At 39.6% G+C, this 25254-nt stretch overlaps 1 non-coding gene across 1 annotated transcript; it reads right to left on the bottom strand.

Moving 5' to 3' along the window:
- Positions 1-23870: 23870 nt before the first annotated feature.
- Positions 23871-23942, bottom strand: TRNAC-ACA (transfer RNA cysteine (anticodon ACA)). The gene has a single exon. It is a non-coding gene; the product is annotated as a tRNA-Cys (tRNA).
- Between the last annotated feature and the right edge of the window lie 1312 nt (positions 23943-25254).

Genomic DNA, 25254 nt, shown 5'->3' with positions numbered 1-25254 from the left:
TTTAAAAAAAAAAAAATAGAGGCTAGTTTTTAGGAGGAATTTGGCATAGAAGTGATTACCACAGGTCTGGACATGAGAACATGGGCTTGGAAGAGGGGGGGATTTCTCCATGTGCACCCCAGAGCCTCTCCGTTCCTTTCACAGACTCTACTTCCTCAGGGCTTGTGATCTGAAGGTTAAGATCTGCGAGTGGGGCCTCAGTGATTCCTGATATCACTGCATTCTGCTGTATTTCTCTATGACATTGTCTTTTTCTACTAATGGTTTCAACATAAGGAAAGAAAGGGCTCTGGTTTTGATTACAGCAGGACCTATGCTATTAAATAGAGATAAATTTATATTAAGTAGCGTTGAAAATTAAAATTTCAGTGGTTCGCTATGAGGCCAGGTGTAAATAGTAGTTTAAGTATGTGTTTATTTAGGCACCTTGATCCAGTTTTATAAATTTTCTAACTATATTAAATTTTAGAAAAGACTTAATTCCTTTGCCCATAAGATGGTTTGGAACAAATGATACACTTTTAAATAATAAATGAGTGGCATTTGAAATAACATCTAATATATTATAAGCTTAAAGGAGGAGGGGGAATCTAGTTAGCTAAGTGATTATCAACAGCTTATACACTATCTTTGAGAACTCTAGTGGCCTGAAAGGACCCAAGCCCATCTGGTGACTTCTGCTGGAACTGCAGAGTGTTGGAGGGATAAACTCAACATAGATGCGACCTTAGAGATGTCAGGATGTCCTGGGAGAAGCCAGGAGTTGCTTTTGATTCACTTTGTGAGTTTTAAGCCCTTGTATCTGAGCCTCATTATATTATCATCTTAGGTCGGTGCTTTGATAAAAATGCAAGATTTCCTGAAAGTAAGAAATGTTTTTTGTTAAATTTCCCCGACACTAACAAAAGATATTTTATTTTTCTGTGCATCATGCTCCAAGGGTTCCAAGAAACTCTGCAGCTGTGGTCCTCCAAGTGCAGGTTTTTTCTGTTTCGCTTTCTCCTGCATGCTCTGTCGGGAGCCACCGGGACGTGCCCAGACCGTGACAAGGTCACGGGACGAGAGAGGACCTGCACGGCAGCTCTTCCCCTCGGGGTCGCCCCGGGGACCCGGTTTGTCCCCTTTCTCTTTCTGTCTTACTATTATTGTGCTTTCTACTAAATCTTGGAAATGTAATATGTAGTAATCAGACCTCCCCGTAATAGCCCAAGCCGAGGGTATGGCTATGGGCAGAAATAAGGAAAAGGCCACAGGCGTAGTTTGACTGCTTGCTTAGAAGATTATAATGTTCTAGATTAGAAAAGAGTAGAGACATTTAGATTCAGAAGTAGATGTACTGCTTCAGTTTACTTGCTCTTTGGTCAAGAGGATTTTCATTGTTGTTATTTCAGTGCTGCTATTTGTCCACTGTTTCCATTCCCTTAATAAACATAGAATGTTAGGGGTATTTTTGTAGAGTTAGGAAATGTGTTACATAGGATTTCAATAGAAGATTTATATTAACCAGTCTCACTGCCATTACCTCACTATTATTAGAGGTGTTTTGCTGCTTCATAGTTAATCATTGTAGACTGAGGTTTTGTGGTTTCAGGTAAAGAAAAATATCAGGGTTTTCGTATGGTACTATTCTCAGAAATGTCAAACATGTTTTTCATAACCCTTCTCATGTATTGTTTTATTACCCAAGGAATTCATGCTATATCTGGAATCTATGGGACATTGTTTTTGTCAGAGTGAAAATGTTAGGCCATTGAGGCATGTATGAAACCAACATCTGATGTAACATGAGTTGATGGTAAGGGGGAGGCAAGAAAAACAATTCTATATAATCTGAGCTGTTAAAAAATAAAGAGACGAGTTCTTGCATTGCAACCAGAGTCCATGCACTTCTTTTTGCCAACGCCACTCATCCCTCAGGCATTCCTGGACCTGCTGGGGCTGGACCCCAGCAATGCTCCTGATCACACTGATTCCTGGCTATTATTGTAACATTCATCCAGTTTTCAGTAAATTAATTGTATTTTTTTGTTTGTAGTTCTGAAGGGGTTTTCAGTGAGGAGTCAGAACCCAGTCCTGAGGTCGCAGGTGTGGGTGTTAAGATGGTTTCTCCTGTGCTCCAGAGCGCTCTCCTCTCCAGACCCCCCACACACCCCACCTCCACCCCAGGTCCTTAGTTGCTGTGTCCTCATCACTTCAGAGTGCTCTGTGATATCTGCTCTGAGACAGCCTCACCTCAGAGTAAATGGGCCGTCTGATCCGGACAATATGCTCCTTTAGGACGAGAACTGTGACTGCCCGTCTGCTTACACCCAGCTCTGCTCAATGCATAAAGAATGAATTCATCAACTGAAGGAACGACCCACAAGCTTCAGGCTGTCTGGATCCTGGTCTTGCCTTCACTCCAACCTCCACGTTTATAAGAAGGCAAGGAAAGCCACACTCCTTAGGGGTTGATCATCTTGATCATTACTCTCTGGAATTAGGGGAATACCCATCACCAGGGTTCTTCAAGCTCTGAAAGTCTACATCCCTAAAAACGGAGGCTGTGTTCTCCTGTCTACTTTCTGTCTAGCACTGAACCTTCCTATGAGGAGAGTGCGGACAGCCTGCTTTCTCCAGCATGTGTCATCCTCCCGGCCTTCCTTGACAACCAAGTTCTGACATCATGTCCCCCACATCAAACTGGCTGATGTGCAATTTATCCTGTGTTTCATTTGGTCATTTTTCATTCAAGACAATAATAACAGTAGAATTACCTTTCAAAACATCTAAAATATACCACTGAAATAAACAATGGAAAAATGATTTCCCTCTGGTAGGAGTGTTTCATGCTCAATATAGAGAAGAGTGATAGCTATTGATGAATAAGTGTTTTAGATACAGAAATTCTAGACGATAAAGTCTCTACTTACCTCTGGAAATGGTAAAACTAAAAATATCAAAGCAGCATATGAGGACTCGCTGTTAATGTTTTCACTGAAAAATAAAACTGGAGCATTTTAGTTAATAAAAAGAATTTGAACCCATCTGTTATTCTAGCATATGTTTATACATGACACTGCCTTGAAATTCCACATTTCTGATCAAGACTGGTATAAAACTACTCAAAAAACTTGGTCCATTATTAAGAATCAGGCTGATTTTATATATTCACAAGAACAAACTGCCATGTTTTCTTTAAAAAAAAAAAAAAAGGAAAGCAATGTACATAAATTTTTATGTCCATAGCAGACTGCCATTACACAAAGAGTTTTTGAGGTACCACCAGAGACAGGTATCAAGGCCCTGTGCTCAACTAGGGGGTCATTCACAGGAATATGTGGTTTTTGTCATGACAATGATGAAAATTAATGATTAAAGCACTGACTCTTGCAGCTTAAATTTGCAGTATTCACACCACTCTTGATTTATGAAAATAGTTCACTCATGTGCCAACAAATATATCAGGTGAATGAGGGTAACTCATTTTTTCATCCATCCACAAGGCTATAATCTCTGAGACTTCTGTCTTTCTTGTGGCTGTAACTCCAGTGCCCAGAGCAGTATCTAGCACAGAGTAAGCAAAATAGACATCTACTGACAGAAAGAATGAATTCACTTCCGAAATAGTTCAGTTCCCCAATATTCGAAACCTGTGACAGTCTGTAAGATGAACGGATGTGGTCACTGCACACTGGAGGTTTGGACCAGCCTCTGGAGTCATACCCCGGATTCAAATTCCAGCCTGAAACTCTCCAGCTGTGTGACCTTGGATGAGTTTCATGAGTTCCGATCTTAAGTCTGTCCTCATGTCCTCTGGGAGTGATCCTCGTCAATCTCCTCCAGGCAGGACAGCGAGAGGTGAAATTGTCTAAGTTAGAGCAGTCTGTGCTCACCGTGATGCCTAAGCATGAAAACGCTGGCCTTGTTTGTGACACTTTTCTCCCCATTTCATAATGTTCAGCTCATCTGCATGAGCTCACATCTTTAAAACCATGTGAAATTACCACAGTAAATGAAAAGTTCAAAGGATATGATTCAGAACAGAGCCAAGCACCTGAGGCTCAGCACGTGCCAAGCTAATCCAGGGCAACAACAGAGGACCTGAGAAACCTGCATCCCGGTGTCGGTGGGCCTGCCGCAACTTGCTCCTCATCTCCGGCTCATCGTCTGCTTTCCTAGCTCGTGTCCTGCAGTCGGAGCAACAGCAGCCAGCTGTTCTCCTTTCTGAGAAGCACAGTGATACAGAGGGTCGTGAGCCTGTGCCGGGCTTCCATTCACACAGAAATGCGTAATTGAATGTTTGGAGCAGTTTCATTAATGATAGCCCGAAACTGGAAACAACCAGATGTCCTTTGATGGGTTACTGGATAAACAAACTGTGATATATCTATACCATGAAATAATTCTCTGCAATCAACAGGAGGAAAGTATTTATTTTTGGCTGTGCTGGGTCTTTGTTGCTTTGCGTGGGATTTCTCTAGTTGTTTTGAGCGGGGGCTACTCGTGGTGCACAGGCTTCTCATTGCCATGGCTTCTCGTGTTGCAGAGCACAAGCTCTAGGCACGCAGGCTTCAGTTTTGCAGCATGCAGACTCAGTAGTTGTGTTGCAGGGACTCAGTTGTTCTGCGGCATGTGGGATCTTCCTGAAACAGGGACCGAACTCGTGTCCCCTGCATTGGCAGGCAGATTCTTTACCAGTGAGTTAGCAGGGAAGTCCCAGGAGGACAATATTGATGCAGTAACCTAGGTGAGTCTCCAGAGAATTATACTGAGCGCAAAAAGCCAATCAGAATTGGTTACATACTTTATACTCCCATTTATATAAAGTTCTTTAAGTGACACAATTAAAGAAATGAACAAATTACTGGTTTCCATGGATGAATGAGGGGATCGGGGTGGGATGAAAGTGGTGTGGTGACTGAAATGTCCTTTATCTTAACTTTATCATTGTCAATATCCTGGCTGTGATACTGTACCACACTTTGGCAAGATATTGCTGGGGAAAACTTGGTAAAAGGTACATAGGATTTCTCTATATTATTTCTTACAACTAAATGTTAATACGTAAGTATTTCAAAATTTAAGAAAAATGAAATGACAGCAAACTGTAAACAAATGAAATATGATAATATCAACTTGAGATATCAGTCATGAAGGATCAAGTGGCATTACTTCTTTGGTAAAAATTGCAAAATACAGTGGAGAAATAATGGTCATGAATGTGTATGTGCCAAATTGCAAACAAAGTATAGGAATTAAATTCTAAGATAAATAAGCAGAATATTAAAATAATACAGAATTTGAAAAGTGTTTTGTGTTGGCCTTTACTGTAATGAATAAATTTAAAATTCATTTGTTAGCTGTTACAGACTGCATTGTGTTCCCCCCTGCCCCCCGCCGCCAAACGAAGCCTCTGCAGAGGGTGATGAAGGTTAAATGAGTTGATGTGAGTGGGCCCCAATACAAAATCACTGGTTTCTGTAAGAAGAGAAAGATACCAGGGATATGTATGCTGTGTGAGAACATAGCAGAAATGCAGCCATCTTCAAGCCAAGGAGAGAGGCCTCAGAAGAAACCAAACCTGCAGACGCCTGAATCCTGGACTTCCAGCCTCCAGAATGATGAGAAGACATGTTTCTGTCATTTAACCACCCATAGTCCCAGATCCCCCGTTGCATGAGTGAGTGCTAATAGCCCAGGACCCCACTGCTTGTGGACCCCGATCTGGTCCTGACTCCTTCACTGGCCTATACTGCCACATGGGCCTGCTAGTAGCCACTGCACAGCACTGACCTCAGCTCCCATGGCTCGCCTCTCCTGCTGTGTGCTCCTCTTCTGCTAGCCCCTGCGGCCACATGGGTGCACGCTGACAATCAAGGCCCCACAGATGCTCGTGGACTCAGATCTGGCCATGACATACGTCACTGGCCTGCAAAGCCACCTGTGCTTGAGAGTAGAGCTTCCACATTCTCACCAGCACAACAGCAACAAAATGGTATTTTGTGAGGTGAAGGATGCACTAACCTTATTACAGTGACCATTTTGCAATATACACCTGTAGTAAATTAATCACATTGTATGCCTTAACCTTACCCAATGTGATATGTTAATTATATCAATAAAGCTTGGAAAAAAATAATTTGGTGAACCAGTAATCTACCCAGAGCTCCTCATATTTAATGTACAGACAAGATAGCCTTGGGAATCTTTTAGAAACAGAGATAATGTTGATTCTGATTTGGGAAGCCTGAAGTGAGGTCTAAGGCCGCTGGTCCTCAGGCCGCAGTGGGCATAGCAGGGCCCCAGCCAGCCTCCCTGTCTCAGGGATTGGATCAGAATTGTGAACTCTCTGAACTGGAAAATTGAAAACAGAACAACAACCAGAGTGCAATCACTCATCCCTGTGCTGTTCAGGCAAGGAGATGAGGAAAAGGAACTTGGGTTAAATGCTGGGCAGAATATGAGCTCTGGTTAAATTGAAAAGTGATGTTGGCGAAGGGACAGGAAGATTTCTAAGGAGCCTGACTGGAGATGTGAGGCACAGTAGGCATGAGAGAAGAATGGGTCAGAAGAGCAAATGAGAAGAATGGGAGGAAGAAGAAAGACAAGACCAGTATAAGCATGCTTTTCTGGTCTGTATTTCGCTGGCTGAACACACCGCCAAAGTTCAGCTTTTCTGTGCTCCTGAGCAATGTGAAGTTCTCAAAAAATTTTCTGATAAAAAGAATTCGAGAATGTAAAAGATAGTCTGCTAATTGGGAAAACATGGATCCGGTCCAGCACAACATACCGATTCTTTTCTGCTTGTGTCCACACCCCCTGTTGCTATGCCACATTGGTAAGTTTTCTTTTGGAGAGTATTCAAACTGATAGTAAAAATATTGTATACACTGGATAAAATAAAACTATAAAAAATTCCAGCCTATACAGAAATATATTTAATGGATTTTGGTTTACTGGAGCTAGAATAATTTCCAATGTTTTCTTTTTCAAAGGCTGCTTACCACTTGTTCTGTTTGTTTAGTTAATACAGATATTTTGGCAAGAGTGTGAAGACTGGTCATTTTAACTATATTCTTAAGGCAAACCTGAAGCACTCATGAGCAGAAGTTGCTACTGCCGGGCTTTGTTCTGTCAAGGTCTCATACAGACAACATTGAAAGTCAGAGCATCTCACCCGTATGCTATATTCCCTGGTTATAAATAAGTAGGTTGAGACAAACTGGTAAGTGCGGTACTTTGGAGCTACCACAATCATTAGGTGCTAATGGATCAGTGTTTCTTCTGGTCCCATGACACATTCAACAAACGAAAAAGAGATTAAATGAAAAATAATATATTTTTAGTCTACTAACTTGAATTAGGGGGCTTCCCAGGTGGCACTAGTGGTAAAGAACCTGCGTGTCAGTACAGGAGACATAAGGGACTTGGGTCCCATCCCTGGGTTGGAAAGATCCCTTGGAGGAGGGCATGGCAACCCACCCCAGTATTCTTGCCCGGAGAATCCCATGGACAGAGGAGCCTGGCGGGCCATGGTCCATAGAGTGGCGAAGAGTTGAACATGACTGAAGCGACTTAGCACAGCACAACTGAATTAAAGAAAAAAGAATACTTTTATTCTCATCTTTAAAAAAATATTTTATAGTGGTTCTGTTTAAAGACTGCAGGTTATTTCAGAGTTCACTTAGCATTTTGAAAGCTGAGAAATGAATTTGACTTTAAGCAACATACTTGACTGTGTTAGCAGATTGGTCATGAGGACCCCTTCCTGGGTCCTAACCCAGCAGAGACTCTCTGCCTTAGCAGGGAACGTTCTATTTCCTTTGGGTTTGTGCAGCCAAAAACAAAACAGAAACTGAAGCTGAGATGGATGTAGTACAAGGTTTATTCAATGGCTAGAGAATGGAGAGGCTCAAACTTAGTTCACAAATCAACGTCTTTCCTAATAGTGGAAGAAGCTTGATTTTTAAGGCATAAGAATAATAAGGGGAGAAGGGCATATGCATTAATTTTCTGGGTAACAGTGGGGGTCTTTTCCTGGAAATGGCGTGCCACCCTTTCTCTGTCCTTATTTGGTCTGCAACTTCTGATCATGGCCACTGGTGGACGTGTCATTTAGCATGCTAATGTGGTAAGATTAGCATATAGTGAAACTTAAGGTCTGCTGGAGGTTGTCACTATCGTGTTTTCAGCTGGTTTCCTCTGATTTCTTGTTTTTCCTCTCTCTTGGCTTCCTTCTTTTGTGACCAACCCTGTGACCTAAATGCATAGGTTAGTTCATCTTGCAGGGATGGACTGATCAATGTCTGAGCAAAATTCCGGCTGCGGACCTGGTGTCAATTGCTATAAAATGAAAAACTTTACAAAAATTCAAACCCCAGCTGTTAAAACCATTTACTGGGTAAATCTATGTTCTGCTTTACTTTTAACAGTAATTTTACCAGTAGTCATATTTATAATCTGGTATCATCCCTGTTCTTTCTTTCTCCTTTGGAGAATAGATTTTGAGTGGTTTTATGATAGTAAAAAATAAATTTCAATGAATCATGAATGTTCTTTAAATGAACCTTAAAATCATTGAGTCAGTTTTGTTTCCCTCCCACTGGGGCAATAAAAATTTCACTTAGTCAAATTATTTTCACTTTTCCTACCAGTTTCTGCTTTGCTTAAAGGTGAAGAAAAACTTCAGAGCATTTCCCTGTAAGGGTCTTAAAAACTGATAGTTTAACCTTGAAATCCTTGAAAGATGGATTTGTCACTGTCTTATATGATGTCTTTAATCATTTTCTACAAAATAACACATCAAACATTTGGCAGGGGAAAATAAATGATGAAATAATCAGTAGAATGGCCATCCTTATAATAGTAACTAAAACCTTTAACTTCAATTCTTTCTCACCCTGTTTGTCTGCACTTACCCTGAAGTAAATTCTTGTCAAAATATGCCCACTTTTACCAATTAACTGAAAAAAAATATATGTATATATATAAAAGATTTGGTACGCGTCAGCATTTTCAAGAATATTCAATCAGACTGATTTGGGGACAACCGTAAAAACGATCCTTTAAAGACAGATGTACGTCTTCAAGTCATTCTAACCAAGACAATGAAGTTTCCATTCTATGTCCATACAGTGGTTAGGGTTATGATAACACTACCTGTTTAGTGCAGTTCCCCTTAGGGGTATATAAGCCTCAGCCATTTAATAATTTTTAAATAGAGAATGTTAGGTCCTTAGCTTCCTCAGAATTGTTAAGTCCTTTAATAAATGTCTTTTATGAATGAATGTATATTCATGCCTTCTCTGTCAGAGATTAAAGGACCCTAACTATACTGACTTACTTCTGGGGTTTCTGTTCTGTTCCACTGATACGTGTGTCTCTCTTTGTGCCTGTACCATACTGTTTTAATGACTATAGCTTTGTCATAGTGTTTGAAGTCAGGAAGTATGATTCCTCCAGCTCTGTTCTTTCTCGATATGGTTTGGCTATTTGGGGTCTTTAATGTTTCCATACAAATTTAATTTCTTTTGTTCTAGTTCTGTGAAAATTGCTCTTGGTATTTGGTGGAGATTAAATTGAGTCTGTAGATTGTCTTGCATAGTATGGTTATTTTAACAATACTAATTCTTCCAATCTATGAACATGATATATCTTTCCATCTGTTGTGAATAGTGCTGCAATAAAAATGGTAGTCTCAATATATCTTCAAGGTCTTAGTTTCAATTAATTTGGATATATATCAAGTGGGATTATTAGACCATATGTTAATTCCATTTTTAATTTTTTGGGAAATATCCATACTATTTCTGTTGCTGTACTATTTTATATACCTACTAACATGGTAAAATGCTTCCAGTTTCTCCACAACCTTGCCAACACTTAGTATCTTTTTAAAATTACAGTCATCCTAAAAGGTGTTATGTGACATCTCATTGTAGTTTTGATTTACATTTGCCTGATAATTAGTGATGTTGAGCATGTATTCATGTTGAGTTGTTTGGTTTAAAATGGCTAGCTTGAGTTATGTGAATTCCCATTTAAATTATTTCAAATTAGCCCTTGGAAGCTAATAAGAAAAATATTGGATTAACTTCTGCGTGAAATAATAAGGCTTGGCCTTAGATATTGATCTTTAGAAAGATAGTACCACTGTAGAACGTTGTGAAAGCAAAAAGTCATTAGGATTTAAAGAACTCATCTGGAAGTAAGAGAATTTCATACTATAGTGACTTAGAAGTCAATGTATTATTAATTATAACAGAAAATAGTGAAATTCCAGTGAAGAACTTAGTTGCTTTTCTGTTATTATTTTGGTATTTACAGCATTATATTGGCCTGCAGCCAGGGTAATTCTTGGAGTGTCTGAGACAAAAGAGTGTCAATTATACTTTGATAATTTTTGGTAAACTTTTTGATTTAAAAAATCTATAACATAGCGTGAGTACTTATTAATTCCTGATAGTAAAAACACAGATGTTCTATTTCTCTCTGTAATTTTCTGATTATTTTTTTTCTTTTTTCAAAAGAAAATAAATGAAGGAAAGGAAAGTAAATGAGTCTGTTAAGAAACTAGAGCACAAGGAAGAATAGGTTAGCTCTTTTCAAGTTAGGGGAATAATGAGACTACATGTCTGTAAGGGGAAATTGCTATAGAGTGTGTATTAATTCTGGCTTCCATAACAAAATACCACAAACTAGATGGCTTCAACAGCCAAAATTTATTTTCTCAAGTTTTAGAGGTTGGAAGTTCAAGATCAGTGTACCCTTGTGGCTGGGTTCTGGTGAGATCTCTCTTCCTTGTTTGCAGATGACTGCCTTGTCACTGTATCTTATTAGATGATGGAGAGCAAGCTATCTGGTTTCTCCTTTCCCTCTTGTAAGGACACAAATCCCATCAGATTAGGGCCTTACCTTTATGACTTTATTTTAATTTTAATTACTTCCACAAAAGGCCCTATCTCAAAATAGTCATATTGGAGGTTTGGTTTCAACAGATGAATTTTGGTGGGACAAAAATTTTCAGTATATAACAAGTATAAGAAAATAAAAGAAGATAGTAGACAGAGATGAAATCACTTATTAGACAGTGTTCCATGAGCACTTAGATGGCCTAGAATTAGAAGCTCCAGTAGATCTGACAGGAATGTGGGAATTCTTCTTTTATAGAGAGGAAGAAGAAGTAAGATATACAGAGGCATTTACAGGCAATGAGGAAGGGAGGTAATTAGAAAGAGGGTTTTCTAATTACATGGTCTTATTCTTTCAACTAGTTTGTAAATATATTCATTTGTTAAGAGTAAAAGAAGCTGTGATTAAATTATACCCCAAGGAGTGCATGAAGAGTTTGAAATGGCTTCTATGGTCATTATAATAGAAATTCAATAAGAAGTGTATTTTTTAATTGTCAGGGAGCAGTGAAGGAGCACTTGGGGTTAGAAAACATTAATTTGTAGTGAATTGTCAAAGCAAATGATCATAATTTTCTTCAGATCAACTCTTGACAGCAAAAGTGTGGTAATTGGCAAGGCCAACTAGTGGTTTAGAGCATAAATGTTTCATTGTGTGAAAGAAAATAAGAGCCCTGAGAGATGATAGCTTATATTAATAATTGGTCTAGTTCTTTCTACCTAAACCATGGTGTTCCTCTGTTGAAGATGAAATCACAGAGTATCATCGTCAGATAAGGATTTCCCATGACCATGATTGAACAGGACAAGAACAAACCCACTCTGTAATCATACAGGCATACAACACAAGTAACCAAATATCTCCGTCTTTCAGCTAATATCAGTAATTGCTGCTTCTTTCCCAGTGACAGCCTTTGCCCCACTCCTTTCCTCCTGCCACCTAGACAATAATTACGATGACCTCAAAGAGTCAGACACAATTGAGCGATTGACACACATACAGTCCTCAAGTTACTCCTGCTTTCTGACCACATGGACTCCAGAATAGACATACACTTTCTTGGAGCCTTCTTAAAATCAGTTAGCATAAACCCAAATCCTTGAATAATCCCCCAACCCCTTATCGGAGTGCCCCACTGTTCGCCATGATTTAGCTTCCCTTGTTGCAACAATAAACTTAACTTCATTGGCAGTAAGGTCCCTGGTGGTCTCCCTCTGGAGGGTGTCAACATAGGGCATAAAATGTGGCCTCTGTCTTTAACACAGCTACTCATGGGGTCCAAGCTAGGAAGGCACAAGTGAGACTAGAGTGGAGCTGACTGATGGATGTGGTACCCAGAGACAGAGCACTCACATCAGTGCTGGGGGATTGGTTTAGTGTGGGAGAGGCTGGACAGGAAAAGAAAGGAGGGGACAGACTTCACACTGATAATGACGACCTGTACTGAACACTTGTATTTACAGCCCCAAGCACAGCTTCTTATACTCAGTAGACTGTACTCTGATTAAAAGCTAGTTTTTATTTTAAAAGTGGAGCTTAGAGCTCCTTCTCTTCTTCTGTCTCAAGATGAGTAGACATTTGCACATCAACTCAGATTCACAAAGTATGTCAGAAGCACAAGGAACCTATAATATTCTCTCTCTCTCTTACTGACTTGGTAGGGAGGCAAATAGCAGGAACTCTTTCCATAGATGGAAACCCACTCTTGTGGCAGAGTAAAATAGCACACAATAAAATGTGAATATTTATTTTGTCATTCAAAGACCCCCTTCCCCACCAGCTTCTCAATGGAGAAAAAATATCACTACATATGCAATTGGGTATAAACTTTGTATGATTCAAAAATGTTGAGAATCATTCAGAACTGTAGATAATCGGACTTTGAAGAAAATATTTCATCTTTCAGAGAGCCTTTCCTTCCCCTTGCTTCCATCTCTAAGGTGGTGCTGGGGTAGATGGACCAAAGGGTTTCAAGGATCTCCCTGACTTGAAAGAGCCAAGGATCTCAGATACGATGCCCTCTCTTTCTGTGGTCTCTGGGACAAGGTTCCTTGTAAACAGGAATGTGGAAAACCTTGCTAACCATGTGGCTGAAATTTCTGATTGGTTCAGTTAATGATCTGGTCTCTTTTAACTTGGTCAGAATAATTGAAGTTCAGCTTGGTTTCCGTCAGAGGCAGGTTACTGATTGTAACTCGTCTCCCGTCATACCTGCTAGTGTGACAGCTTCAGAGACCTCCCCCCCACCCCACCCTTATCAAGCCAGTCAGTTCTGTGCCATATGGGAGTAAGGGTTGGCTTATCAAAGGAAAATTTCAGGTGCTTTTATAAGGCCAGGTTCTTAAGAGTTTTGTTCAAGGTTGTTGGGAGAGGGGTTGCCTAAGAACTGACGTCTTTCTTGATCTCTCAATGGGGAATAAAAGAGTTTCCTTCTCAGACATTGTTATTCTTGTTTATCAAAAGTATATCCTACTTGGCAGGGAAACCCTTCTATAGTATTGGTGGGAATGCAAATTTGTGCACCCACTGTGGAAGAAAACACTATGCTGTTCAGTCTCTAAGTCATATCTGACTCTTGTAACACCATGGACTGCAGCAAGACAGGTCCCCTGTCCTACCATCTCGCAGAGTTTGCTCAGGTTCATATCCATTGAGTCCATGATGCCATCCAACCATCTCATCCTTTGTCACTCCTTTCTCTTCCTGCCCTCCATTTTTCCCAGCATCAGGGTCTTTTCCAATGAGTCGGTTCTTCACATCAAGTGGCCAAAGTATTGGAGCTTCAGCACAGTCCTTCAAATGAATATTCAGGGTTGATTTCCTTTAGGATGAACTGACTTCATCTGCTTGCTGTCCAAAGGATTCTCAGTCTTTTTGGTCCAATTCTCACATCCATATGTGACTACTGGAAAATCCATAGCTTTGACTATATGGACCTTTGTAGGTAAAGTCATGTCTCTGCTTTTTAATATGCTGTCAACATTTCTCAAAGCTTTTCTTCCAAGGAGCAAGTGTCTTTTAATTTTCTGGCTACAGTCACCATCTGCAGTGATTGGGGGCCCAAGAAAATAAAATCTGTCACTGTTTCTACTTTTTCCCTTTCTATTTGCCATGAAGTGATGGGACCAGATGCCATGATCTTAGTTTTCTTGAATGTTGAGTTTTAAGCCAGATTTTTCACTTGCCTCTTTCACAGTCATCAAGAGGCTCTTTAGTTTCTCTTTGCTTTCTACCATTAGAGTGGTATCATCTGCGTATCTGAAGTTGTTGATATTTCTCTCTGCAGTCCTGAATCCCCATTTGTGCGTCATCCAGCTGAGCATTTTGCATGATGTACTCTGCATGTGAAGTGAAGTGAAAGTTGCTCAGTCATGTCCAACTCTTTGCGACCCCATGGTCTATACAGTCCGTGGAATTCTCCAGACCAGAATAATGGAATGGGTAGTCTTTCCCTTCTCTAGGTGAATCTTCCCAATCCAGGGATCGAACGCAGGTCTCCCGCATTGCAGGCGGATTCTTTACCAGCTGAACCACAAGAGAAGAATACTCTGCATAGAAGTTAAATGAGCACGGTGGCAATATACAGTCTTCATGTACTCTTTTCCCAGTTTTGAACCAGTCCATTGTTCCATGTCCGGTTCTAACTGTTGCTTCTTGTCCTGCATACAGATTTCTCAGGAGGCAGGTAAAGTGGCCTGGTATTCCCATCTCTTTAAGAATTTTCCACGGTTTGAAATGATTCACACAGTTAAAGGCTTTTGTGTAGTCAGTGAAGCAGAAGTTGTTTTTTTTTTTAATTCTGTTACTTTTTCTATGATCCAACAGATATTGGCAGTTTGATCTCTGGTTCCTCTGCCTTTTCTAAATCTGACTTTTACATCTGGAGGTTCTTAGTTTCCATACTGTTGAAGTCTAGCTTGAAGGTTTTTGAGGATTTCTTGCTTTCATGTTAAATGAGCGCAATTATACAGTAGTTTGAACATTCTTCAGCAAATAGTATAGAGATTCCTTAAAAAACTAAAAATAGAGTTACCTGATCTAGCAGTCCTGGACATACATCCAGAAAATATGAAGACTCTAGTTTGAAATGATATATTCACCCCAGTGTTCATAGCAGCACTCTTCACAACAACCAAGGCATAGAAGCAACTTGAGTGCCCATCACCAGATGAATGGATTAAAAAGATATGGTATATATGTGTCTGTATGTGTATATAGGTGCTTCCCAGGTGGCACAGTGGTAAAGAATCCACCTGCCAATGCACAGGATGTGCAGGAGACATGGGTTCAATCCCTGGCTTGGGACGATCCCCTGGAGAAGGAAATGGGAACCCACTTCAGTATTCTTACCTGGAAAATTCCATGGACAGAAGAATCTGGTGGGCTTAAGTCCACGAGGTCGCAAAGGGTTGGGCACAGATGAGTGAAAGAGCATGCACACTGGAATACCACTCAGTCATAAAAAAGAAGGAAATATCACTGTTTGTGATAACAGGCATGGACCTAGAGATTATCATTATAAGTCATATAAGCCAGAGAAAGACAAGTGTAATATGATTTCACTTATATGTAGAATCTTAACAAGTAATACAAATCAATTTATTTATGAAACAGAAGCAGTCTTACAGACAGAAAACAAATTTGTGGTTAACCAAAGGGGAAAGAGAATTCGAGGGGTAAATTAAGAGAATGGGAATAACATATACACAGTGCTATGTATAAAATAAACAGCAAAGACTTACTGTATAGCACAGAGAACTATCAGTGTCCTGTAATAACATACAATGGAAAAGAATCTGAAGCTCTACACTTGAAACAAACATAATATTATAAATCAACTATAGTTAAATTTTTTAAAAAATACCACCTTTCCGTAATCTGCAGTCAGAAGCTGGGAAATTCGTAACTGTTTCCTTCTTTTCCTCTTTTTCTTTTCCTCCTCTATCATTTCTTAGCCAGAAAAGGGCAGCCTTTCCCTGAATTTTGCCTATGCTCTGGTTTCCTTGGACTATTGAGAAGTAAGCTTGAGGACCTAAAGTGGGAAAAGGAGTAACTATAAATTGACTTGTACGGCTGATGCTTCATAGCCTATAATTTGGAGAATACGCCAAGATAATACCAGTCTTGTAAGGCTGCCACCTAGTGTCATAATCCAATTTAGAAAATGAATGAATATTACCAAGGTCTTTTGTAACCAGTTGCATTCACCCCTCAGACTAATAGATCCTGGGAAATACTGAGTTAATCATAGTTTACAGGGGAAGCCATAAAAAGACTAGCTTGTTAATTCAGGGAAAAGTGATTGATAAAGAAATGGTGATAACGGTGTCAATTTGTGATAGCAAGATGCAACCAGGAAGAATACTTTGGTTTCTGACATGTTGCGCTGTAACATGTTCTATTGGGACTGAGTGTTTGAGCTGAGGGTGGGGGTCTTCTGACTGTTTTCATTGCTAGAAGAACATTTTGGGACTTCCCTGACAGCCCAGTGGTTAAGACTCCGTACTTCAAATGCAAGGGATGTGGGTTAGATCCCTGGTCAGGAAACTAAGATCCCACAAGCCATGCAGTCAAAAAAAAAAAAAAAAAGAAGAACATTTAACTGTTAACTTTGAGAGAGAAAGCAGTGTACAATGGCTTTGCATTCCTGGAGACTTAATTTATCTTTTACAGTCAAAGAACAAAACAAATGATGATAATATATGTTGTATATGTATATTTTTGGATTTATTCAAAATTCCTGGTCTGTGGTCATCCTAATGAATAATTCTATTTTCACAATCAGCAATCTGATTCATTTGCTCTATAATTCTTTGTTGTAACTATTCTAGAACTATGAGGGACATACCAGGTATAAGATGTGAGCATTTCCCTAATCAGAGCAGAGAACTGAAAATTTTAATAAGCCTACTTAAAATGCTCTAGGGTCTTTAATAAAAATGCTAACATAACACAAAGTATACTATTAAACATATTTACATACTAAATATTCCCTGATGTTGTGCAAGTGTTACCAGAAACTGGTTTACATTCCATATTATTAAAATCTCATTTTTCCCACTTCATAAATTATTTCAAAGGCAATTTTCACCAGCAAATGACTATAAAGCACTAGTATTTTTTTGAAATTTATTTCAAAGTTTAACACAGTGGGAGGTTTTTCCTCTGTTAGAAATTATATATAGCTTTGCTAAGCAAATGAATTCGAACTTTGTTTCACATTGAATGCATAAATGTCTCCAGTTTTATTGTGGTATAATTGACAAATAAAATTGTATATATTAAAGATATACAACCTGGTATTTTGATGTGCATATACAGTAAAATAACCACTACAATCAAGCTAATTAGCATATCCATTACCTCACATAGTTCCCATTTTCTTTGTGGTAAGATCAGTGAAGATCTGTCCATTTAGAAAATTTCACATAGTCAATACCATATTGTTAATTTTAGTCACATTGATATAAATTAGATCTTCATAACTTGAGCATCTTGCATGACTGAAAATTTGTACCCTCCGACCATCACCTCTCCATTTCTCCCTCCCTCCAGCCCCTGTCATCCACCATTTTATTCTGTTTCTATGAGTTGGACTATTTTTATTTTACATATAAATGAGATCATGCAGTTATGTGTCTTTCTCTGTCTGGTTTATTAAACTTAGCATAATGTCCTCTAGATTCATCTCTTTTCATTTAGGTTTCTTCTGTATCTTGGTATTGTGAATAGAACTACAGTGACCATTGGGCTGCTGATATCTCTCTGAGATACTGACTTCATTTCCTTTAAATATATACTCAGAAGTGGCATTGCTGGATCAGACGGAGGTTTTTTCTTTAATTTTTTGAGGAGCCTCCATAGTATGTTTTATAATGGTTGAACAAAGTTATATTACCACCAACTGTGCAAAAAGGTTCCTTCTCTTTTCTCTACATCCTGACTAACACTTACCTTTTGTCTTTTTAATAATAGTCATTCTAATAGGTGTGAAGTGATAGCTCATTGTGGTTTTGATTTGCCTTTCCCTGATTTTACTGGGATTATTTACTTACTTATTGTTATTGACTTGTTTGAGTTACTCTTATATTTTGGTTCTTAACCTCTTATCTGATATATGATCTGCTAATATTTTCTCCTGTTCTGGAAGTTACTGTTTTACTCGATTGTTGCCTTGGTTATACGGAAGCTTTTTAGTTTGGTGCAATTTGACTTGTTTATTTTGTGTGTGTGTTGCCTGTACTTTGGTGTCATGTCCAAAAAATCATTGCCTATTTCAGTCAATGTCAAGAAGCTTTCCCCCTAAGTTTTCTTCTAGTAGTATTATGGTTTCAGGCCTTATGTTTCATTAATTCTTTAATGTATTTTAAATTGATTTTTGCATATGGTATGTGTTAAGGGTCTACCTGCATTCTTCTGTATGTGAATATCTAGTTTTCCCAACACAATTTGTTGAAGAGACTATCTTTCCCGATTTTGTGTTCATAGCACCCGAAGGTCAGTTGACCATAGATGCATGGATTTATTTCTGGACTTTTTATTATCTATTGGTCCATGTGTCTGCCTTTTTGTTAGTACCATATAGCTTTGTAAAATATTTTGAAATCAGAGAGTGTGATGTCTCCAGCTTTGTTCTTCTTACTCAAGACTGTTTCAGCTCTTTGTCATCTCTTGTGATTCAATATGAATTTTAGGATTGTCTTCTGTTAAGAATTCCACTGGGATTTTAATAGATTTTGTTGGATCTTAGATCACTTCAGGTAGTAAGGATATTTAAAAATTAATTCTAAAGTCTTTGAACATGAGATGTCTTTCCACTTATCTGTATTTTTAGTTTTATTAATGTTGACTAAAGCCATTTAAATCCCACAAAGCCAACTGAATCAGGTAGGCTGTTAACCTGATTTAAAATGTGTAGTTTACTGGTTAAAAAACACTCTTGTTTCAAATAACATATTAAATTAGGTTAACAAATAGGATAATCACCTGGTATTGTATTCTTCATTACTTCTCTAACTGTAGAACTATTTAGGGTCTTGCATTTACTAATGACAGATTTGTATTATTGAAAGTTTTCAAAGTTTTGGGACTTCCTGCTGGTCCAGTGGCTAAGATTCTGCACTCAATTCCGGGGGCCCAGGTTCGATCCCTATGAACTAGGAACTAGATCCAAGATGTTGTAACTAAGACCTGGCACAGCCAAATTAAAAAAAAGTTTTCAAAGTTTCAAATTTCAAAGAGCAGAGAGTACTGTTCCAGACAGCAACTTCTTGGAAGCCTGGACATAAAGGGACAGTAGTTAGAAAGGTCAGTCTGTTGACTCTCCTGTGATCTCTCATGACTATAGGCACTCAAACCTTTTGATCCTTGGAACCATGCTATGAGTACATTGATCTTTGATCAGAACATCTTCAACCAGACAGATTGACAATTAGATCAAATTTAAAATCAATTTAGTTCACTTAGTATAGCCATACATGGTGTTCCATAGGTCTTCTTGTCTTTAAGCATCAGTTGAGAGTAACACCTCATGGACTAAAAGCAATAGAATAATGGACAGACTTCCAGAAATTTGCATATATTCCAGAAACCAACATATCCAGAGTCTTTTAGCCCTACCAAAGCCCTGCCATAAGCAACACAGAGTGAAAGCTCTTATTAATCTAGGCCTAGCCTGTTGTCCCCTGAAGCACAAGAAAGTCAAGATAGAACCCAGAAGTGTTGTCTTAGGATGAAGCACAATGACACCAGATAGAAAGCTGTAGGTCATTATGCTGTGTGGCGATGTAGTTAGGAAGGACATAGGCTCTGAAGAAGCATGCCAGAAGCCTAATAAGAAATGGAGGAACCTTAAGCAAGAGAAAGGTAGTCATCCCAAACTGGTACTAATAAGTTTCAGTATCATAGAGGCAAGATGAGTGTCTGGTTTTAAAACATACTGAAAAGTATTTGATACTCATCCCACCAAGAGGTGAAGTCTCACTTCCCACCTCACTCCCTTTTGAATGTGGGCTAGCCTTAGTGAATAGTGTCTAATAAAGAGAATCCAGCTAGAGTGATGGTGTATAGCTTCTGAGGCTACTTTAGAAAAGACAATATGGCTTCTGGCTGGCTCTGTTAGGACACTTGCCTATGGAACAAAGCTGATATGGTGCATGGGAGCCCAATCCACATAGAGAGGCCTGGTGTAGGTATTTCTGTTGAAAGTTCCTGCTGAGGTCCCAGCCAACATCATCGACCAGACATGTGAGTAAGAAATGCTCTGAGGTGGTTCCAGCTCCAGCCATTGTTGGAGTGCAACATCATGAGAGACTCCAAGTGAAATCCAACAAGCTGAGCTCAGTCCACCCCAACACTGTAAAGATACAAAAACAAAAAAGTGTTCTCATTTTATGCTACTCATCAGATCAGATTATAAATCAGAAAGATTTTATATATATATATATATATATATATATATATATATATATATATATATTTGTTCTTGTTTAGACTCTTTTCTATTACAAGGTATTACAAGATACTAAGTATAGTTCCCTGTGCTATGCAGTAGGTCTTTGTTGGTTATCTACTCCATATATATTAGTGTGTATATTTCAATCCCAAACACCTAATTTATCCCTCCCCTCTCTGCCTTTCACCTTTGGTAATTATAAGTTTATTTTCAATGTGAGTCTATTTCTATTTTGTAAATAAATTCATTTATGTCATTTTTTAGATTCCACATATAAGTGATATCATATATTTCTCTTTGACTTCACTTAGTATAATCTCTAGGTCTATCCATGTTGCTGCAAATGGAATTATTTCATTCTTTTTAATGGCTAAGTAATATCCCATTGGGTATATATACCACATTTTCTTTATCTGTTCATCTGTTGATGGAATCTTAGGTTGCTTCCATATCTTGGTTTTTGTAAATTGTGCTTCTGTGAACACTGGGGTACATGTATCTTTAGTTTTCTCCAGAGAGATGTCCATGAGTGGGATTGCAGGATGATACGGTAGCTCTATTTTTAGTCTTTTAAGAAACATCCATACTCTTCTCCGTAGTGGCTGCACCAATTTACATCCCCACAATGTAGAAGGGTTCCCTTTACTTTGCACTCTCTCCAGCATTCATTTGTAGATTTTTTTGATGTTGGCCATTGTGATCTATGTGAGGATACCTCATTGTAGTTTTGATTTGTATTTCTCTAATAATTAGTGATGTTGGACATCTTTTCATGTGCCTGTTGGCCATTTGTATGTCTTCTTTGAAGAAATGTCTACTTAGACCTTCTGCTAGCTTTTTGATTGGATTGTTCTTTGTTTTGTGTTGTTAATATTGAGCTGTATGAACTCTTTGTGTATTTTGGAGATTAATCCCTTGTTGGCTGCATCATTTGCAAATATTTTCTCTCACTTTGTGGGTTGTCTTGTTCTGTTTATGGTTTCCTTTGCTGTGCAAAAGCTTTTAAGTTTAATTAGGTACCATTTGTTTATTTTTGTTTTGAGTTCTGTTACTCGAGGAGACAGATTCAAAAAAAATATTGCTGCAACGTACGTCAAAGAGTGTTTACCAATGCTTTCCTCTAGGAGTTTTATAGTATCCAGTCTCACATTTAGGTCTTTAATACATCTTGAGTTTATTTTTGTATATCGTGTTAGAGTGTTCTAATTTCTTTCTTTCACATGTACCTGTCCAGTTTTCCCAGCACACCTTGTGGAAGAGACTATCTTTTCTCCATTGTATATTCTTGCCTCCTTTGCAGTAGTTTATTGACCATAAGTCACTTCAGTTCAGTTGCTCAGTCATGTACAACTCTTTGTGACCCCATGGACTGCAGCATGCCAGGCTTCCCTGTCCATCACTCAAACTCATGTCCATCGAGTCAGTGATGCCATCCAACTATCTCATCCTCTGTCGTCCCCCACTCTTCCCGTCTTCAGTCTTTCCCGGCATCAGGGTCTTTTCCAGTGAGTCAGTTCTTTGCATCAGATGGCCAAAGTATTGGAGTTTCAGCTTCAGCATCAGTCCTTCCAATGAATATTCAGGACTGATTTCCTTTAGGATTGACTGGTTGGATCTCCTTGTAGTCCAAGGGACTCTCAAGAGTCTTCTCCAACACCACAGTTCAAAAGCATCAGTTCTTCAGCACTCAGCTTTCTTTATGGTCCAACTTCACATGCATACATGCCTACTGGAAAAAACCATAGGTTTGACTAGACAGATCTTTGTTGGCAAAGTAATGTCTCTGCTTTTTAATATGCTGTCTATGTTGGCCATAGCTTTTCTTCCAAGGACCAAGCATCTTAATTTCATGGCTGCAGTCACCATCTTCTTGGGATTTTGGAACCCAAGAAAATTAAGTCTGTCACTGTTTCCATTGTTTCCCCATCTATTTGCCATGAAGTGATGGGACCAGATGCCATGATCTTAGTTTTCTGAATGTTGACTTTAAGTCAACTTTTTCACTCTCCTGTTTCACTTTCATCTAGAGGCACTTGACTATAAGTGCCTGCATTTATTTCTGGGCTTTCTGTCCTGTTTCATTGATCTGTATGTCTGTTTTTATACCACTACCGTTCTAAACGTTTTTCTGTCTGTTTATGTAGGAAATTTACAACTCTCCAGCAGATAACCTGAAATACAAAGTTAGCTTAAGAGTATGTGAGAAAATAGTTGAATTGCAGCAGGATGATTTTAAGTACTTCTGCTAATTTTTAACATTTTATTTTTTCTCTTCCATGTTTTTCCCATAGGAAAAATCAGGGAGAAAGGCTTTCCATGGTGGAAAGGATGATATTGTTGCCATATCTTGAATAATAGAAGTTATGTCAAATCTGGAAAAATGTCTGAAACATGAATAATGGTGGGGATAGAGTTGGGAAAGTTCATGCAAAAAAAAAAAAAAAAGATGATAAAGTGTGTCCTAAGCTAAGGCTCCTCTCTTTTTGCTCATATTAAAGATAAGATGTAAGTAGCCAGGTTTTTGTGACAAAATCCCCTACATTATTGCTATTGGATATGCTTTAGAAGTAGATGAAATTCATGAGGTGAATTGTCATTGCAAATCCTGAATTCTTCACCCTTGTCTCTGTCTCAATTCTGCACAGAATCCAGCCTACTAAAAACTTTGGCTTACCAGAAATAAAATATTGAAAAGAAGGAAACTATGTTGCTTAAGTGAACTATGTAATAATCACTAACAGCTCTGCCACAAATATGACAATTAGAACACTCTGCATTTTGAGTAATCACATCCATTTCAAGAGGAAACATGAGCAAGGCTCTTCATTTATGAGCCAAACCCATTTCCTGAGGGGCTTATCTATTGACTAATTTTAGGATTTAAAAATAAAACCAAGTTGGCGTCTTTTTATTTTGTGCAAGCGGAAAGTGAACAGAGGAGGGAAATAGGAATAAATGCAAGTTACTGAAAGATCAGTGGCTGTGGTGGGGGCCATTTTGTGCTGGGCATTTATTTCCAAGAGATCCATCATGTTGCAGTGGCGTCTCACGTCCGCTTGCTTGCTCACAGCTCTGTGTTCATGTGAGGTGATGCCATAGTCTGGCAAGACCACATCTCTCTTCCACTCGCCGCTGTTCTTTCTGGCTCTTTAGAAATACGTCCCTGTGCTGTCGTGATCTCAAGATGAGTCGGGAATGTTGATTTTTCAGTGTGGGTTCTTCCAAACTGGCCGTTTCTTTGGCAGTCTAATTCAGTGAAGGCAGTAAGAACGAGTCGTGTTATCCAGAGAGAAATAAAACCATAGCTGGGCCTCATGTTGGCAGCAGGCGTCTCACAGCGAGCTTTCCGGTACTGTCTGGCCGACTGTTCCCTCAATTGCCTGAAGGTGAGAAGTGAAGTGAAGCCGCTCAGTCGTGTCCAACTCTGCGACTCTGTGGACTGTAACCTACTAGGCTTCGCTGTCTGCGGGATTTTCGAAGCAAGGATGCTGGAATGGGTTGCCATTTCCTTCTCCAGGGGATCTTCCCGAGCCAGGGATCGAACCCAGGTCTCCTGCATTGTAGGCAGACGCTTTACCGTCTGAGCCACCAGGGAAATGTGGCTGAAGGTGAGAAACGCGTCTCCAAATATCACTACTTGTAAGATAAGAGGACTTCCTGACCCCAGGGCTCCTCAGAGATGGGTCTCGGCTCAGTCCTAGAATGGTCCTTCCCTGGACTTCACTTCGCTCAGAGCTGGACTTGGTGACACGTCCACCTATATCATCCTCCCCGAGGAAATAGCATCCTTTTCCCGCCTCCCCTGAGACTCTGGAAACACAGGTGCGTGGGGTTTTGATTGGCTCCCATCGGCCACACACTCAGGCAGCGTGTTAGGACGTAGAGGGTTATGTTTCTGTTCTGAAATTGGTTCAGTAATAGAACATCTCGGCCCTGACTGAGGAGCTGAGCTTGACAAGAGCAGTGGAAAGTGAAGGAGAATCTGGGAGTGGGCAGGACAGAGAGAAGGGCTATCCCGTCTCACTAGGGCGACAGGCCCACTCATGGAAATGCTACTTTCTATTTCCATAATGTCACCACCCTCACTGTGGCATATCTTGCTCCACAGCTTGTGCTCCTGTTCAAAATGTGTGATTTTTGTGGTCTTCTCAAACCAGGAACGTGTTTGTTATTTAGTCGGGCTCACATGACTCATAAGATGTTTAATGGAGGGAAAAAAATACCATGATCTTACCACTTTCACTTTATTCTGTGCAGCTGTCTCATCACATTTCATTCATTTGATTAAAATAAATAGTTTTTTGGGCAAAGACTGTCACCTCTGCCTCTCTCAAAATAATAGAGTTTTGTTGTTGTTACAAAATCATTGCCTGTGAAAGTCTCTGCCACAGAGTTGTGGATTTTGGGGCTGAGAAGAAGACAGGGGTTTCCACAGAAGTAGAACCCACGGGCAAGTTCAAACTGTCTCCACTTACCCGCAGAGCTTCTGAACTCCAAAGCTGGCCCACAGCCTGGTTTATGCCCCAGGGCCCATAATGAGAAGGCACACTCGGAACTTCTTTCTGATTCATTTACACTCCGTGGAAAGAGCCCACGCAGCCTATGTTACCTGACATTTATTATGCCCTCTCTGGCCTCCCCGCCCTTCAGCCCTCCCATCACGGGGCAAGACAGCTGCACCCCAGCCACCCCGTACCTCCCGCTCACAGTGGGTGCCAGTCACTTAGGCATAGCCCGGACTCCCCCGGCTCTTTGAAGTCTCCGAGCCCTAACAGCCTTCACTTACTCGACTCTCTCTCCTGCAGCCCCACATCTTTTACTCATTGCTATTTGTCTCCACTTCCCCCCCACCCCCCCGCCGCCATTTTAAACTGTTTTTCAGTTCCAGGCTTTGAACTTTTAGAAAC

This window comes from Dama dama, chromosome X, assembly GCF_033118175.1.
Source record: "Dama dama isolate Ldn47 chromosome X, ASM3311817v1, whole genome shotgun sequence".
NCBI lineage: Eukaryota > Metazoa > Chordata > Mammalia > Artiodactyla > Cervidae > Dama > Dama dama.
The sequence above is the reverse complement of the archived record's forward strand: the minus strand, read 5'-3'. Positions and strand labels throughout refer to the sequence as shown.